At 43.9% G+C, this 16,822-nt stretch overlaps 1 long non-coding RNA gene across 1 annotated transcript in view; it reads left to right on the forward strand.

The window, feature by feature from the left end:
• Positions 1-15,746, forward strand: part of LOC144817889 (uncharacterized) — a 100,358-nt gene extending 84,612 nt beyond the window's left edge. Inside the window, exons 5-6 of the long non-coding RNA XR_013606994.1 lie at positions 1,720-1,830; positions 14,652-15,746. This is a non-coding gene — a long non-coding RNA (uncharacterized LOC144817889). The remainder of the gene's footprint in view (positions 1-1,719; positions 1,831-14,651) is intronic.
• Positions 15,747-16,822: the final 1,076 nt, after the last annotated feature.

The raw sequence follows: 16,822 nt of genomic DNA on the forward strand, positions 1-16,822 counted from the left end.
CATAGCTGTAGGGGAATCAGCTCAAGGATCTTGCGGAGCATTCTGAGCAACCCGAGCAAGTACCTGCTACTTTATTGCACAAAAGGTGACCCCGCACAATTTGAAAAGAGTTCTTTATTCACAACGATGGTTCGAACTAGATGACCACATGCCTGACTAGATGCCGATACTTTTCTGAGGCTTTTACTCTCCGTCCTGAATGATCAATATTGGATTCATTCATGTCATAGGACCATGACTACTGTCGTTCCGTGAAGTTACCTGAACTTCTATGTGTGAAGATTTACGAGAAGCTTTGTTCTATAAAGAAACTTGGTAAGCCCTGAAGAAGTCCGGTAACTGACGAAATGCGTTGGCTATTGATTTTAATCATCGTTGTGAATAAAGAACTCTTTTCAAATTGAAGAATTTGACTCTGAAATTCTTGGGAGAACATTCAAAAGGATTACTGAATTATATAGCAAACATTGTTGAAATGGAATAAACATTGTAATAATAATTGAAGTGTGCGGGGTCACCGTTTGTGCAGCTTATTTTGAAAGTTAAGTTTCTTAGCTTTTGATTATTGGGACCAAGGGGATTGTGTCCTAGACCATCTGCACCTTCAGGATACTAACTTAGTATTATTATTAGGATACGAATTTAGTGCGGGCAGAGTAGCCTTGATCCCCTTTCTGTTGCGATTACCTGCTACTTTATTTGCTTGGGTCTCCATGGTCAGCTCCTTACTCATCCAGAAGGCGAGATTTTTTATAGCAGTACTCAGGACTGGAGAGATGCCTAAGCAGCTTGGCAAACTGGATAGAAGCCTGGGGACTCCTGAATTTCTGAGGACCATCAGTTCAGTTTTGTCCCTGTTTAGTTTCAGACAGCTCCCTGTCATCCATTTTACTACGTTTTCAAGTCAAGGCGCCAGCTGACCCGATTCACCATTGATCATAGCATCAAGTGAAACCACCAACTATTATAGGTATTTAGAAGTGAAATGTGAAAATGTTTTTGCTCTGTACTAAAATGTATTAGAAATGTGTCAAGGGTTATGTCCTTACTTATGCTGTAGAAGTCATTTCTCAAATACCCCCAAATCTTTGTCTCTGACTGCCTTTAACAGCCTAAGTATCTACATTGTATGTGATACATTGCTAAACTATTTGAATACAGGATTCATGTATAATTTCTGACAATTTACATATACTTTAGTGACTTTGGAGTAAGTGTTATTATTGTGAAATGAATGCCCGAACAAAGGTAAACTGCTTTCAGTTTATGCTGATATTGGTGCAACAATGCAGTATTTGTTGACACACATTTATTCATATTTTACTTTTTGAGAATGAACAGTATGCAGATTTTAAGACCTTGTTAACACACTGTATGAAGGAATTTTGGGTTGATATCCTTTTTGGTGACATCAGTTCACTATTCTAAACTACAAACGCCAACCGTTCAGAGGTGTGAAACAGTTCTTGGAGATACATATTGATGGATAAGAGACAAGATCTTTCATGATATAGGAGCTATCATGGGGAATGACATAACTGTGATGAAATGTTTTCTGATAATGTTACGTACATGCATGAGCTAATGCTAATGTTGAAGCAAAGTTTGAGAGCCTTGAAGTAGGTGAAATCTGAAATCTTGGAAACTGTTTTGTGATCAAAGTCCATGGTCTGTTCTGTTAACACAGATTCAACAAAACTATTGTATATGTAATTTCAGCATCATCATGGGAAGGTGAAGGAGAAGGTGCCAACATCGATGGGGATGCAGCTGGCCACTGTGGTTCCGGTGGTGAGACCACTGACACCGAGGGGCCCAGTGGCCCAGAGGGTGAGGGGAGTGAGGGCAGTGCAATGAAAGCCACCAGTGACTCTACATCTGCTTCAGAGGCCTCCTCCAGCGAGCACTCCCTTGTGTTGGTGTACCCTACTGTACCTGTTACACCTGCATCCTTGTCCACCACCCAGAGTACCATCTCCACCCTCCATTTTCCTCCCTCCCAAGTTGGCCAAACCCACCCCCCTAAAATGGGTGGTGTCCCCTTCACTCCAGGCACCACACTCCTGCCCCTGTCACTCCGGCTGTGCTGAGTGAGGAGGCTAGAGACCTCCCCCAGAACATCTCTGTAGACCAGACTGCACTACTGAATGCCATCCAGGGACTTGGCTGCCAATTGCAACAAATGCCAGCCTACCTGGGAGGCAGTCACACTGCTATCTGGCCTACAAAGGTCTTTTCAAGGACTAGCCTCCTCACTGATCACAGTCTCCCAACCATCCCATCCTTGTGCCCCACCTGCCGCACCATCCCCATCCACATTCCCTATTCCCAGACATGTCTCAGGCCTTTGCATGTACCCACTCACACAGACACAAGCAGCATAACCACACACAAACACAAACAATACAAAAATCACAGGCACACATCCAAACAGACAAACATTAACCACACCACAGACACTGCACACAACACCACATACACATCCTTCACCACCAGCACACCCCAGACACTGCACCCACCACCAAAGACACATCCACCACCACAACACAGCCCCAAACACCACACCCACCACTACAAGCACAGCCACCACCACATGCATGCCCCTAGACACCGCACCCACCACCCCAGTCTCATTAACCACAACCATCCCGGCACCTCCATAGCACACACACTCACAAAATAGAAACACCCACACTCACCCATACAACACACACCAACAAAGCAGGACACACCCCAACATTCACAACATACACCAGAACCACAAACACCTGCACCCTTAACAGACACTTGTACAACAGACACTTCCACTCCATCTACATCTCAACCCCAACTCTCTTCTGACCATCCTACCCATTTTCCCCTTGAGAGATTTCTGTTTGCCCTTGCCCTGAGCCCTGCCACACCCACCCCTCACAAACGCATACCTACCCCTTCTATCCCATAACCCATCCCTTCTATACATCCTAACCCCCCCTCTCAAAAGACAGGACCCACCCCTACTATCCCCCAAGGTACACCTAAAAATGGCAAAGGCCCCCCTCCCAAACCCAAAACCACCCCTCTCAAAACTACCCCCTCCTCCCCCAAACCCAAGACCACCTTACCAAACCCAAGACCAAAACCACACCTTCCCCGTCTCAAACTCAAGGGCAAACCTCCCAAACACCCCCTCCCAAGAAACATCTTTCAGGTGCCTTCTCTGCCCACTAGATGACCCTACCCGGGGAGGTTACCCAGTAGTGCAAATGTGCACAGGACTTTGTGGACACCTTTTGGACTGACATTTGCCTTATTATTTGCCTTATTTAAAAATAGTTGAGAGAGTTATCTCATTGTGAATATGCCCTGGCATTAATTTCCTTTGCAATTGTTTGAATCTGAGCAATAATTTAGTGTAAAATGTGTAGTACATATTTTTCGTTAGCATGATGGCAGGACCTACTACATAGTTTTTAAATGTCTTCTATGTCAAGTGCATACATGGTTCATATGGTATGTGATGGTCATTTGAATTTAGGTGCAGCCATTCAACATGGTAGTGGACACTGCACCAACAAATAGATGTTGAGATATTATTTAAGGATATTTTATGACAAGTGTGTTTGTTTCACCTTGACTACTGATAAGTATGTACACATATGCATTGCACTTTGCAATACTGTGTGCAAATTGAAACCATATACAATACAGGACTTGCACTACACAAGGGGAAATGTTACATGGATGAATGTGTAGTGTGCTTCAAGTTTGGGACTGCCATTGATTTTCCAGGCAATCTATAAGGTGAGGGTTACAGCCTGTCTAGTGCAATTTCTACATGAGGTTACATTGCACTTAGCCCAATGATGTGTGATGCATATGTTTTTATTGTGACAATATTCGTACTTAAACACCTGTATGGTGAGTTTTTGATTTCTGATTTGATATCTCTTTTTAGGTCTCGTCCTCGAGACCTATTGTCGCCCGGTTGGCTCTCAAGGGAGACAGAGCTGTGCACGAGCCTACCAGGGTCTGTGGACGCGCTTACGCAGGCCGGCCGAAGGCACGCACACACACACACGTAGACCCACACACGCGCAGACACACACACACTCACACACGCGCAGACACACACACACACACACACACACACACGTGCCAAGCCCCACTTACCGCATCAGCGGCCTCAGCCGCCACTCCTGACATCTGCTGCCACCGGTCCTCTGGGCCATCCACTCCGTGGGCTTCTCGCAAAGACGGAAGTCCCGCCCCACGACAGCCGTGAGCGTGCACATCCCGAAACCGGAAGTTCGGGAGCGTGCACGCTCACGGCTTGTTTTGGGATTGACAACAAGTGGAAACAGGTAGTGCCTGCTCTGATGTTCCTTACCTCAGGGTCTGTATTTTGTTGATCTACTGTAAATAGCTGTTAAGAAGTAATCGAATGAAAGGGGATTCTGCTAAAGGAGACTTTTTTCCTCAGTCGTTTTGTTTTCCCCGTAGATTGGTGAACTCGCTGCCGATTTCCTGTCTTGAGGCTTTGTCTGAAGTTGACGCCTGAGTCACCCCGGCTAACAGGGGAAGGTAGAAGGGAGACACACCTCAATTGTTGGCTTACATCTTCCTTTGAGCTATCGCACGGCTCCTTCGCCGCTTCGTGACGCATTAGCTGATGAGCAACTTCCTGTCCTGTGGAGAGTTTCCGAGGCAAGCAGGTCTGATGCCCACCTAGACGAACCATGGGCAGATTTCTAGGCAGCAGGAAGCCCTTTACCCCTTCCTTGTGAGTCTCGGCCTCTCTCACGGATTTGCCTCCGGGGAAGGAACCGGGCAGTGTAAGAATAACCAAGGTTTACACTCCAGTGTCGGCGCATTTTTCGGATAGCGCGCTGCCTCTCTCACCGCCTCCGCCGCACCTTTTCAGCGTCTAAATAAAGAACTGCAACACGGCGCGAGCTGTCACTCCCGTGGCGTCGTTTTGCTTTTTGTTTCCAGGTCTAATGTTCAACTTGTCCCATCCGACAGCTCGGTGATCATTTCAGAATCATATTTAGAGCTGTGAGTGGTAACGCAGTGTTTCCCAGATGCGAAGCAAGTGTCAACGCTGTCGGTTTTCTTAGAAGCCCACCCCACGCTGAATGCCAAGGCTGCTTGGTTTTATTTCCACTCCGTGCCTCTCTTCCTTTCACCACCCTGCACTGCCCGTCGCCTTGTCGCACGCCTGCACATTCTTTTTCACCCGTGCGTTCCTCTGCCGAGCGTTTCCTGTCTCCATCTCCCTGTTTCTCATCTTCTGACCTTTTCTCTGGGCTGCAGAAGGAGGACGCAAAATAAGTCTGACTCCAAAAACAAGTTCCAGTGCCCGCCACTGGCACAAACGAAGCACTGGCCGTTGGAATGATTACTTTCTTATGCTCATTGCACTGAGAATAATATTACATTCAAAAGGTTTGCGCAAAATCGTATTACTGGTATGAGAATCATTTTTTGAAACTGTACTTGTTTGCATTGATATATTAAGTTCACACATTGATTCCTGGAGCAGATTGTTATCTTTTAATATTCTCTTAGAAACGTGCGGAACTGCGGATCTGCTGAAACTTGACATCTAGTTATCTAGCTAGCTGGATCACAAACATATTTCTTAGGAGGTTGAGCGTTGAAATTGTTGCATTTGTCGGATGGAATGGCCCTACTCGACCACCTGCGCTTGGTCGGATGCATGGTCTCGTCACCAGAGTGGGCTGTGTCATTCAGGCAGTGATGACGCGCTAGCAGTGGGGGGCGTTTGTGGTAGTTAGGCGTCGTGGTTTTCGACGTGGGGCCCTCTAGGAACCTGCTGACAGGTGTCATGTAAAGGAAGATTAGATACATTCGCAAGAAGGAACTGTTTCATATGAGACCTAGGACACCAGTGTCTTTTTGTGGCAAGTTGGGACACGGGTTTGGAGCAGCACACAACCCGGACATACCACAGGCCCCTTCTGATGCATCGCTGGAATGTATATATTCCTCGAGAAGGCCCTGAAGCCCTTTCCTCGGAATGAACAAAAACTCCTGGTGGCTTCAGTCCTCCGAACACCTCCTGAATGTTCCTTACAAATTACTCCAGTGTGGCCCTTTTTTAGGGTTACCAGAGCGGAAACGCCAGTATTTTAAATATTTCGTAAGGCTTCCTTAAAATCTAAACTACTGCAGTCTCTTTACTTGGTTTATGATTCACAGGTGATCCTGTGCAATTGGTGTTTATTTTCTAGGTTTTAATTATTCCTGCAGTACTTTAAAGTGATCTATTGCAATCTGAATCTGTGTCTATTTTGTATGATTATTCCTGTAATCTTACGTTTTAGTGATGATAGCTTTGGGTTCAGTTATTCCATAAATCTTTAGTAAATATCTGTTAAATCCTTGCAACTTTGTTCTGTATTCGTAAAACGCTTCAAAGCCCCCGAGTTGTCTGCATTATAGAAAACTACAAAAATAAAATAAAAACTAAAGATTGAGGTTCTCTACATTAGCAGAGGAACCATCAGGCCCAATCCAGGTGTGTCTCAACAATATGAATTGATATGGTTTTCCCTCAACTGGTCATCCCCTGGTAAGTTCCAAAGCTTTGTCACTGACCCTTATCTATCAATCAAGCTCAATAGCAAGGGGGGAAAAACACAAACAGGAGGGGTTCAGCTTGCATTATTTTGCAAAGTCAGCCCCCCCTTCCTGTGAACCTACTGCATGCATTAAAGAAGGCAACATTCTACCCACTGGTGTGTCCCAAAGTGCTTGTTGACATCATTCACAGCTGTTCTTCTGCAGTGGCCTAAATAATCAGCAGTCAAAGAAAGTTCAAGCTCATCACCCCTACATTGAAGGGACTACATCATCTCACTCTGGCTTTATAGCAAAATCTACTCCAAAGCGTTTAGTGTGTTCTGTAAGTCTTTTCACCTGATTAAACATAGTTTCTGGTGCACATGATTACTGTGTTTCTCATTTGAAGATCTAGATTTAAAGTGTTACTAGGGCCTTGTGTTTCATTTGCATCTTACATTATTTTCTTCCTCTCTTTCAATCGTATTCAATTTAGATTGAAATTCTTTTGCGAGTCCCTGAATGTATTCTTTTAAGAAGTCAATACTATTAAGTATTAACCCGTTGTCTCTTTGTCTATACTCTCTTCAATTAAAGATTCTAAATATAAAGTGAAATCTTTCCTCTGTAATAGGAGTCTAGGAAATGCCCATTTCAATAGTAAATTGTTCTGTCTGGCCAATGAGCGCTAAGCTGCACAGTTGCATGATCTAGACCTAGATCATGACTATAGGATATATTGAGGTTTAAGGAGCCTGGCAGTTTCATAAGATGCTAGAACCATTTCTATCCAAGAGTATTGTTTTTGAGGACTAAAGAAGAATGTGTATTGCCTTTCCTGCAAGTACCGCCTCTCCCACCTATCTACCATCCTTTATATAGTCATTGTATCCCTAATATTTGCCTTTTCATTTCTCATCCTTCCCGTATGAGCGGGGTTTGAAGTGCCCATAACAGTTTCTAATATGCTGTAAAACCCATGCACAAATAGTAGAGATCCACAATTTGCTAGTTCTGTTGCAATCTCTTAGAAAAATCTTGCATTGTCAATGTTAGCTTCATAGATGAAGCAGATGGTTACCGATTTAGGCCCTACTTTGATTTAAGTTACTGCTCATATGGCTTGGATTTTACGGTCTATCAATCTTGATTAAGAACTGCTATTACTACCCTTTCACACCCATTCTTCTCCCCCAGTCTGAAGCCTTGCAGCAAGAGCAAATGTAATGTTTGACAATCAAAGAGCCCTGCATCTTTGCTCATTTTTCTTTAGAAAGATGGATCTTCTGCAGACTAAGGATTATAGGATGAAAATACTTGGAGTTACTTCATCACACTGTGCCATTTGCTTTTCTTATTTCAAGTCAATATCTAATTTAATTGAATTACGCTTGTCATTACACAGTAGATATATATTATCAAACACATAATTTTTTGCTGATTTTGTGCCCATTTCTCTACTCCTCCACCCTCGTGCTCTCTGAAAGCTAACTCACTGCCCTCCCATATCCTGTTTACCTTCTTCTAAGCATGTGGCCCGTCACTGGAGCTCCTGCTCATTTGGTTACCCATACCCCTGCAGCCACTGAGGCCCATCTATATCCTCCTATGTTCAATATAACAACTTCTCATTACTACTCTCTCATTCTGCCCCCTGTATTTAAATTGCCCTGTAAATTCACTTTATCGAAGACTTCCATCTAAATCTAAAGATGTAGTTCTGATAGGTATTTTGTACTTGCAGGAGATACATTTAGGGCTGCAACTATAGAAGCATGTTGGGTTTGTCTTGACAGAAGGCTAACTCTCTTTGTCAATACTTTATCTTTTCTGTCGCTCCACACCTGGACTGCTCTGTTTAGCCTTTTTTCTATCCGTTTCGGTTGTTGCTATCTCAGATTAAGAAAAAGTTACTTGGCCTTTATAAATCAATTTTAGTCTAGTTGCGCCTGTACAAATACCTCTACATGGTTAGCTTTAAACGTTTCAATCATCCCTTTCCCATGCCAGCATATATCTATTGTGGCATGTGAAGTTTTGTCGTCTACTACTATTGGATTGTGTGAGCCGGCTTTCGTGCACAGAAGGTTCGAGCAGGCCATAGTCCTGGAAATTGATAGTAAACGGGTGAGTTGTAGAAGTGTCTTTGAATGATTGCAGTGGGATGCTATGTGCTTTCAAAATTTATTTTGTGAAGTTATACTCTTTTAAAACCCAAACAGCTTTAGTTAACAATTCTGCCATAAAGCCCTTAATGGTCTCCTTTGTAACTTCCTCCTTTTATGGCAAAGACTTGCAAATCATTCCTCCTTTGCCAGTTTTAAAGATCTCTTTTACTTTGAAACCGAATTTGGACTGAAAGAACTTCTGTGTATCTGGCTGTCTGTGATGCAATGTGTTCAGTTTCATAAAGTCTGTCCTCAGTCTCTCAAACATTCAGCACTACATTTTCAAATATAACTACGTGTTTTCTTTTGATGTCGATGCATGAATGTCTTGATTAGTTTAAGCATCTCTTATATGGTCGATGAATTGTCCATGCTCTTGAGATTTTCCGGAGATCCATCTCTGAATAGCTGCTGGTGAAGTTTTAGCCCCGGTGCTGCAGGGTCCCAAGTCAGTGGAGTAGTCAGTAAAATTCACAATGATGCTTCTTGTAGATTTCTGCCTCAGAACCACCCTCAGAGAAGGTTTCTCTCTCCGACATTAAAAGGAAGTTTTCATCTGTGAATTCTCCTGGAGGGTTTTGCAACAGTTGTTTTGATTTTATAATTTCTCTTGCTACCTACGGTGTGGTAGAGATTTTGGTTATAATTGTATTCTCCCTATTGAGGTTTTATAGTGGTTTTAAAGCACCTTTAGCTCCTCTTCTTTGAACAATGAACCATTTTGATTAAAAGTATTAATTGTAGTGTTTGGTGCTATGTAGATGTTCGAAGTCTGCTTGTCATTTTAAACTTGAGGGCCACTATTAACATCCACATCCAGTAGTTGCCCCTGATCCCTGTGCTGCATAGACTGTTTTAGATCGAATTGGTTTGTAGCAAGGATGGAGTCAACAGTTTGTTTAATGCTGTGTCTTCTATCTAATGCTTCTACGAAGCTCTTGTCCGGCCTGGCCCACTAGTTGTCTTACAAGCAAAATGTCTTTGGGTTTGAGTAAGGGCCTGATTTCTGACAGGACACTTTTTTATGGTAAAATACATTTCCAATTGTTCCGAAGTGCTAATTTTCCTTTTTGTTGAGTTTGTGTAGAGTGAGTTGATGTATCTACATTTTCCTGGTAGGCATATCTCTTATGCATGGATATTGAGGGAATTATGTTGATGAAAACTGCTTATTTTTTTGATAATACATCTCAACATTCTTGATTGTTCAAGTTATCTTGATTATCTTATCCGAGTATTTCTCTCACAGACTGTACTCTCTGTTTTGTCTCAGTTGAGATGACACCTATGTTTCATTGATTATTGGCAGTAGGGCTCTTACTCTCTTCTTGTGAATCCCCTTTATTTGAATCTTGCAAACTACCAAGCAACCGATTCTCTGGGATGGATGGGATGTGTATAAGGTTCATGGACAGGAGTACTCGAAACATCTCGGGCAGTGCTTAATTTGTAAAAGAATGAGTGCCAGTGCCAAGCCTCTGCTCAAAAGCCCGTGTCCAGTGCAATTATATGTCTGTGCACCAGATACGAAGGCTAGTAGTCTCAAATCCAACCTACTACCAGACACTCCTTGTCCCTTCACCTCACTCTTGCAGGTTCATGTTTTTTTTCTTTGTGGCAGATTGTCTGCTTTACTCTTCCTCAGTCTTTATGCTTTGTGTGTTTTTCCCTCTTCTGCTCTCATGAAATGTCTGATGCGGGAAAATAAAAGCTGTTTCCCAAAAATAAGTGCTGTTGGCCCCACTGGCAACCACAGGCTCAAATTAAGCACTGAATTATGGATCATTTGAAACATCTTGCTATTTGTAGCTGAATTTCGTTGGGGTTCACAATTGTAAGCAACTATTTAAGAAGCTGGAGGGTCATGGGATTTAGTAAAGATGATCTTTGGTTCTGACCGGATCTTGTTTGCTAGTGGTAGTCAGACCTAATGGAGATGGTGAGGGGATAGAAGTTGTTGGCTTTTGTTAGTAGTGATGATTGTAGCTTAAAAATCATGGCAGTGCTCAATAGTTTGTGTCCAGACTCACAAACATTTCCCTTTTTAGCTGCTTGGTAGTCCCTTGAGACTTTCATTTGCGAGTTACTGGAGGCATTTTCGGAGTCTGGTTAGCCACTTTAGGCGATATTCGAAAGTTCTTGGATTTATGCCTCACTCACTTTAATCTTTTTCCAGCCCCCGTTCACTTGCTTTCCCCCCACCTCAGTCTGCCTCCACAGTTCAGTCTCTCTTGCCCATGCAAGAAAAAAAGAGAAAACCTGACCGGTTTAGTGTGAAAGGTGTGTAGGCTGGGTGACCTAAACGAGTTAATTGTGTTGATATCTCGATCTACTATTCAGTGCTACGGAGACACACAGGGGCTAAATGTCCAGTAACAGGAAGACAACGAAGGGAGAGAATGATCAGTGGCAGGGCCAGTAAAGGTCTATTTGGAATTTCCAGCACAGAAACCATGTTTGCATCCCAGCCACGAGCAAGCCTCTTCTGGACCACTCCCGCAGACCGCATACCCGCGGCAGCTGCTCGGCTCAGCAGTCTGGCCCAGCCCTTGATTGTCCACTTTCTTAGAACCACCAGCCCTCAGTTCAGGCCCGTCGTCAGGAGACAGCGTCTTCACATCCAGTCCCCTGCCTAAGCACAAAGAAAGGCTCTGGAGCGCTGGGAGTAGTCTACCCTCCAAGCACTGCTGGCGGGAGACAAGCGCACAGTGCAGCAGCCAATCTGATGCATAGCATCTAAAAGCTGCAAGTAGGCAGTCCTTAGATAAAGCACCGTTGAGGTTCCAAAAGCAGTAATTTAAATGCATGTTATGCTGCTTTACAAACTCCAACTTTCGTATGTTAACAGAAGGTCCAGCTTCGTCCCGGTTGGAGACCGGCATCAGTGCATCAAGTAGCGTAGGCTCTGCCGCCATCTTGCTCCCCCTTTATTCCTTGTACTTCAATAACTTACGTGAAGCTATAGATAAATGCATGGGAAATATGATGTGCCCTACTTTCTTTCTCCATGCAGGAGCCCTGCCCTATCGACCTACCAGAGCACCAGGGTTCGCCTACTTCTGTAAGCAGTAGGACCTGGAGTCAGGAAAGCTAGAGCAGGTGTCTGAGATCTTCCTGTCCAGGCAGGTATAGCTTGGAACGCTCTTCACCTGTGGCTGGGACAGATTAAGACTTTATTATCTTCAAGGAATATCATTTAAAAACCGTTATCTTAGGTACAAATTAATACATCCTACCTGGTAACATCTAAGAGTAGTCATCGTTTTAAACATTACAGTACGTCTTTTCACCGGCGTGTGAGACCGTATTACCAAAATAATTACATTAAATAACACAAAAACACGTACAGTCGAGGAATCGATTGGAGCCAAATATCATGAAAGATGCCAAGACCTTACGATTCAACTAAATAAACCGCTTGTGCTTTTTCTACTGTTTGTTGTTACCTGTTGTCCCCGTTTCCTACCAGTTAAATACAGCTCTTGGCAGTGAGCACTCAACTCATCGAGCTAACTTACATCTATGAGGAAAGACCCCCCTTGCACTATGAGAAACTTGTTGACGCAACCGCCCAAGGCCAACTCTGGCATACCTTGTGCATTTTAAAATGAATGTCTTTTGATAAACACATATTTACACTTTCCAGTTGTATGTTTTTGCCTTGCATTGGTAAGTCTAACCATGGTTGCAGCCTGTTATTTATAGTGCACTGAAAATGTCTTCTATTATTGATATCAATAGCGGAGAGTGGAGTGATTGTTTCGAAAAGGCATACATGAAGCCGTGCCTTTCCATAAAGGTCCAGAGAGTTTAAGGGCCAGGTAATACAGGGACATAGAACTCCCAATGAGGGATCCTTCCTACAGAGAATAACAAATGGCCAGACTACATAGTGGCGACGAAGTGACCTGTGTATATAAGCTGCCTCTGTTCGATCTCAGCCAGTAGAACATTTGCTGCTAAACTATGTTACAGTACTCCAAAACGGCAATACTGTGAAAAGAAGCAAAATGCAAATCTAATTTGTTTTATAATGTTTACATATTGTAAGAAAAATTAGAGTAAAATGAGTGTCTGCCTCCAAATTTGGTCTGCTTCACTGTTGTTAGGTTAAGTGTACTTATAAGCTATCGCGGGTTTTCAGGTAGGTGGGACCTAAATTGTGTTGTACTTTGTATGTGTGTGGGAGTAATTTGAAAATATCATATTTGTGAATGGGGAGAACGTGGAGGTCTCTAAGGTGGGAGAGCTGTGGGTGTATGGAGGGAGGTTGAGTGTGAGTCTAGCTGCTACATTCTGAACGGTCATAGCAGCTTGGTGATTTGGGCGGGTATTGTGACATAAACAGCATTTCCATAGTCTTGCTAGCTGGTGATAAGTGCTTGGGTGATTGTTCAGCGGGTGCGGAATGAAATGGGATTTGTAAAGCGCTACAGTTGCCCTCAGGCGTCCAGGCGAATCTCAACTGACCCTCATTTGGCGAGCCTGCTCATCATTTTACCTTGACTTTAGCTATGCCTTTACGCCTTGATTTGACTAAGAATTTGTTCGCCATTAGGAAATTGCTAAAAACCTATTTACTCTTTCAAACCTTCCAATATGATATGGTTTGTATAGACCCAAAAAGCGCTAGGATGCTTTTTTTTGTTAGCAGTGTGCTGCATACCTTTTTAGGTTGATTCTACCAAACAACTCAAGCTATCTAGTTGCGAAAATCCTATTGTGGGCTTACAAACAAATTACACTCACTTACAGCTCATCCGTTGCTTACCATAGGTTGATTGTATTGGCAGTCTCATTTGCTTGCTTTGTCAGTCTCATTTGCTTGCTTCTTATTTGAGGGCTTTTCTGGTCATTCTTTTGTTTCTTCCGCCCTTGGGTGTATATCCTCTGTACGGGGCTCTTGGCTAGTTGACATGTGTCTTTCCACTGCTCAGTTTTAGTGAACTACTGTTTTCTTTTTGGGTAAGCACCCCATCAGAGTTCATGTGTTTTCCAGCTCTCTCCCTCTTGTATTTCTCTCCATTCCACTCAAAAATACCGATCCCCACAATATGCTTTTGACGGTCTCTCATGGCTGCTCGCTCTTTCTCCCGTTTACTTCTTCCCACTTTCCCTGTTGCTGTCTCCCTCTTGTGCTTCTCTCCAAGTCCAATGCATTGCTTTTGTGCCCCCTTCCCACTCATCGTTACTCTTCGCAAACCCACTGCCCCCTATCTGCTCATCCGTTTTCTTAATGCCTCTTCTGCTCTTTTTTCAATATATTTTTTGAAAAGCCAATACATTTCCGCTGGCTCTCCACAAAATCTTTTTAAATTGACTTATCTGAGGGACACCAACCATTTTAGATCAATGAACACAAAATTTTAAAAAATGGTGCTCACACCATTCTGTAGGCACACACATAAGTGATGATGCAGCGCACACCCAGAAAATGACACAGCAATCAACAGCGGCTGCTTTTTGCCTTTTTTTTGGGTGATGCCCAACAGCATCAGCAAAAAGCATTGCTTTTTGCCAATGCTGTTCAGAATTGCTAATAAGTTCCAAAGGTGAGACCAATAAGCTATGCCAATACTTATTCAGCAAGTCAATAAACCTAATTATTGCATTGAAAAGTTCAAGTAGGACCAGTTTTTTAGTGTGGGGGAAAAGAAGAGTCACCAGCTCTTTATAAGCTGCTCAGTGCACAGTGGCGTGTGGAAGGTTAATGAGATGAGGTGCGCTTACAGTGGGCGTGGTCCCTAACCTGGCGCCATGCTTCTTGTTTAGCAGTCGGACAGCACGTGCCCTGTAGGCTTTTACTGGCTCATGGTAGACTTATGCTGTCTGATGTTGTGATTGCATTTCCCTGTCGAATAATCTGGGCCAGCTGACTGGTTACTTCCTAATGCATTACTTGTTTATGCTTTCTAGGACATGAATGGCACTTCCACGGCCACCAATACATAACAAGCTCCGCCTTAAGGATCTCCTTGGTGACCGTATGGCGCTATTTCACTTTCTATGCATGCAAGCCTTTGGAGAACTATGGAAATCATGGAAACTCTCACAAGAAGAATTGGGGTTTGAGTGTGAAGCGTAGGAGCCCTGTGAACTGATGGTGTTGTGAATGTTAGCAGGATCCTTCGTGACTGGAAGGGCTGAACGTTGCATCAATTATGTGCTTTGATCAGTTTATTCTTTTGATAGCAACAAAAGCTGAAAGTACAATGGACTTCGAGTTTGTGGCTTTCTAGTTGTCCAAAGTAATGTCTGCAAGTGTATTTCTTTTTGTCCATTACCAGTTCCGCAAATATGGTCTGTACTACACACTTATTTTCACTGAATTGTATTCAGTAGCACATTAAGGACAGGGAGGCGCATGCTGCAAGAAACTTTTTATTGAAATTTTATTTGAACTGTATGCTACAAGGCAGATTGCTTTCAAGTGTATATTGTGCATTCTGCTTTTTCCTTTTTGGGGGGTTTCATTCTAAAGACCATAAACTTTGAGAAATTGTAAGCAAAATCTTCAGTTGTATTTTCCATGGGAATAGTGAGAAGTGCTCTTGATGGTTTTTAAGGGCGTGGGCTTTCATTTTTAGGTCGAACATTCGAGACCTCTTGTATATAGTTTAGTATAAACTTATATGTGAATGTACTTATAGGATCTGAAGATTAGCCCTAGGACTTGTTTGCTTCTGCTTAGGGACTTTTTTTTCTGTTCAAGTGCCTCTATTTAACTGTCTTGATAGAAAACGACCCGTAGAGGTCAGTAAAATACCAGAATTGCTTTCGGCTGAGGGACTTTCTTTTTTTTCTTTTTCTGACAACTGCCTCTATTTAACGTTCTTGATAGAAACGACCAAAGAGGTCAGTAAAATACCAGAATCGCTTTAGCATTCTCTAGATTCAGTCCATAGAAATTGTCTTCCACGAGCACCGTAGACAATATTATTTTTTTCAAATCTTGTATTTTCAGTGATATGATCACCGAAGGCCCTGAATTTATATTAAAAACAGCTTTGAGGAGGAGGAGCTTGGCGGGCATCCGAGATGGCCGCTTGAGCACAGCGCTCTCCGGACCCTCGCCGCTCCCGGCATTTTATCCTGGCTGAATCCTGATTTCTTGCAAGAATTCGTGTGGGGGACGTTTGGCTGATTACCCTGGCACTTTTCAGAAATTGATTTGGATCTCGTATTCCTGAGATATGGTGCTCTGAACTTTTGGGCTCCGCCCTTGCGGTGCGCCCGGGACGGGGTGCGGTTCTGTAGCCGTCCTGCAATTGAACAAAAACGGCAGGAGATCTGGCCTTGTGGGTCCCCCCTTCCTAAGTTTCGGTTTCGATTCCGTTCCGACTTGGGCCACGGGTGTGGATGTCGTGTTGCGACTGAGACTTGGAGGCAGATCGGCTGTTGGGCTTTCATGTGACCTATTTGCTGGCTTGGCGACCTCTACCCGGGTTGTGCCCCCTTTTTAGTGTACTTTTGATCCTGTACTTTGGGTGTCGGGCCCGTCGAACCTGGTGGCTTGTCCTGTGACGCATCTCCAAAATGGCGGGCAGAGGGGACAGAGAGACGCGCAAGACGAAAACACCTCTGCGCGGAGCTCCAGTTCAATCAAATGTCATGGACCGTTATACCCATTCTAAGGGGTCCCCCGGAGCTGCCCTGCCTGGTTCCAGTATAGCGTCCGAACGAGTTTTGGAAGAGTCGGCGGAGCCCTCCCTACAGGATATCATGGGCGCCATCTCGGGTGTGAGGGAATCCATCGGCCTACAGTACGAGGCCTTGGCCCATAAACTTGACACCGTGGCTATTGAGGTGAATCTGATTCGTGCTGATCTCGGCAAGACGAATGAGAGGGTACAATCATTGGATATTAAATCGTCTAGCCTTACGAAGGACGTCTCGGAGCTCCAGACAGAGATCGGAAATCTCCGTTGGGGGAACGACTTCATGACCCGTCGCCTGGAGGATTTTGAAAATAGGGCGCGTCGCTGCAATGTTCGCCTGGTTGGTGTACCGGAGAACCCTGAACCCCACTCGGTGGATCTCCTGGTTGAGGATCTGGTCTTGAACCATCTGGCCCCTTCTGGTCTCAC

This window comes from Lissotriton helveticus, chromosome 2_1 (assembly GCF_964261635.1).
Source record: "Lissotriton helveticus chromosome 2_1, aLisHel1.1, whole genome shotgun sequence".
NCBI classification, from domain to species: domain Eukaryota; kingdom Metazoa; phylum Chordata; class Amphibia; order Caudata; family Salamandridae; genus Lissotriton; species Lissotriton helveticus.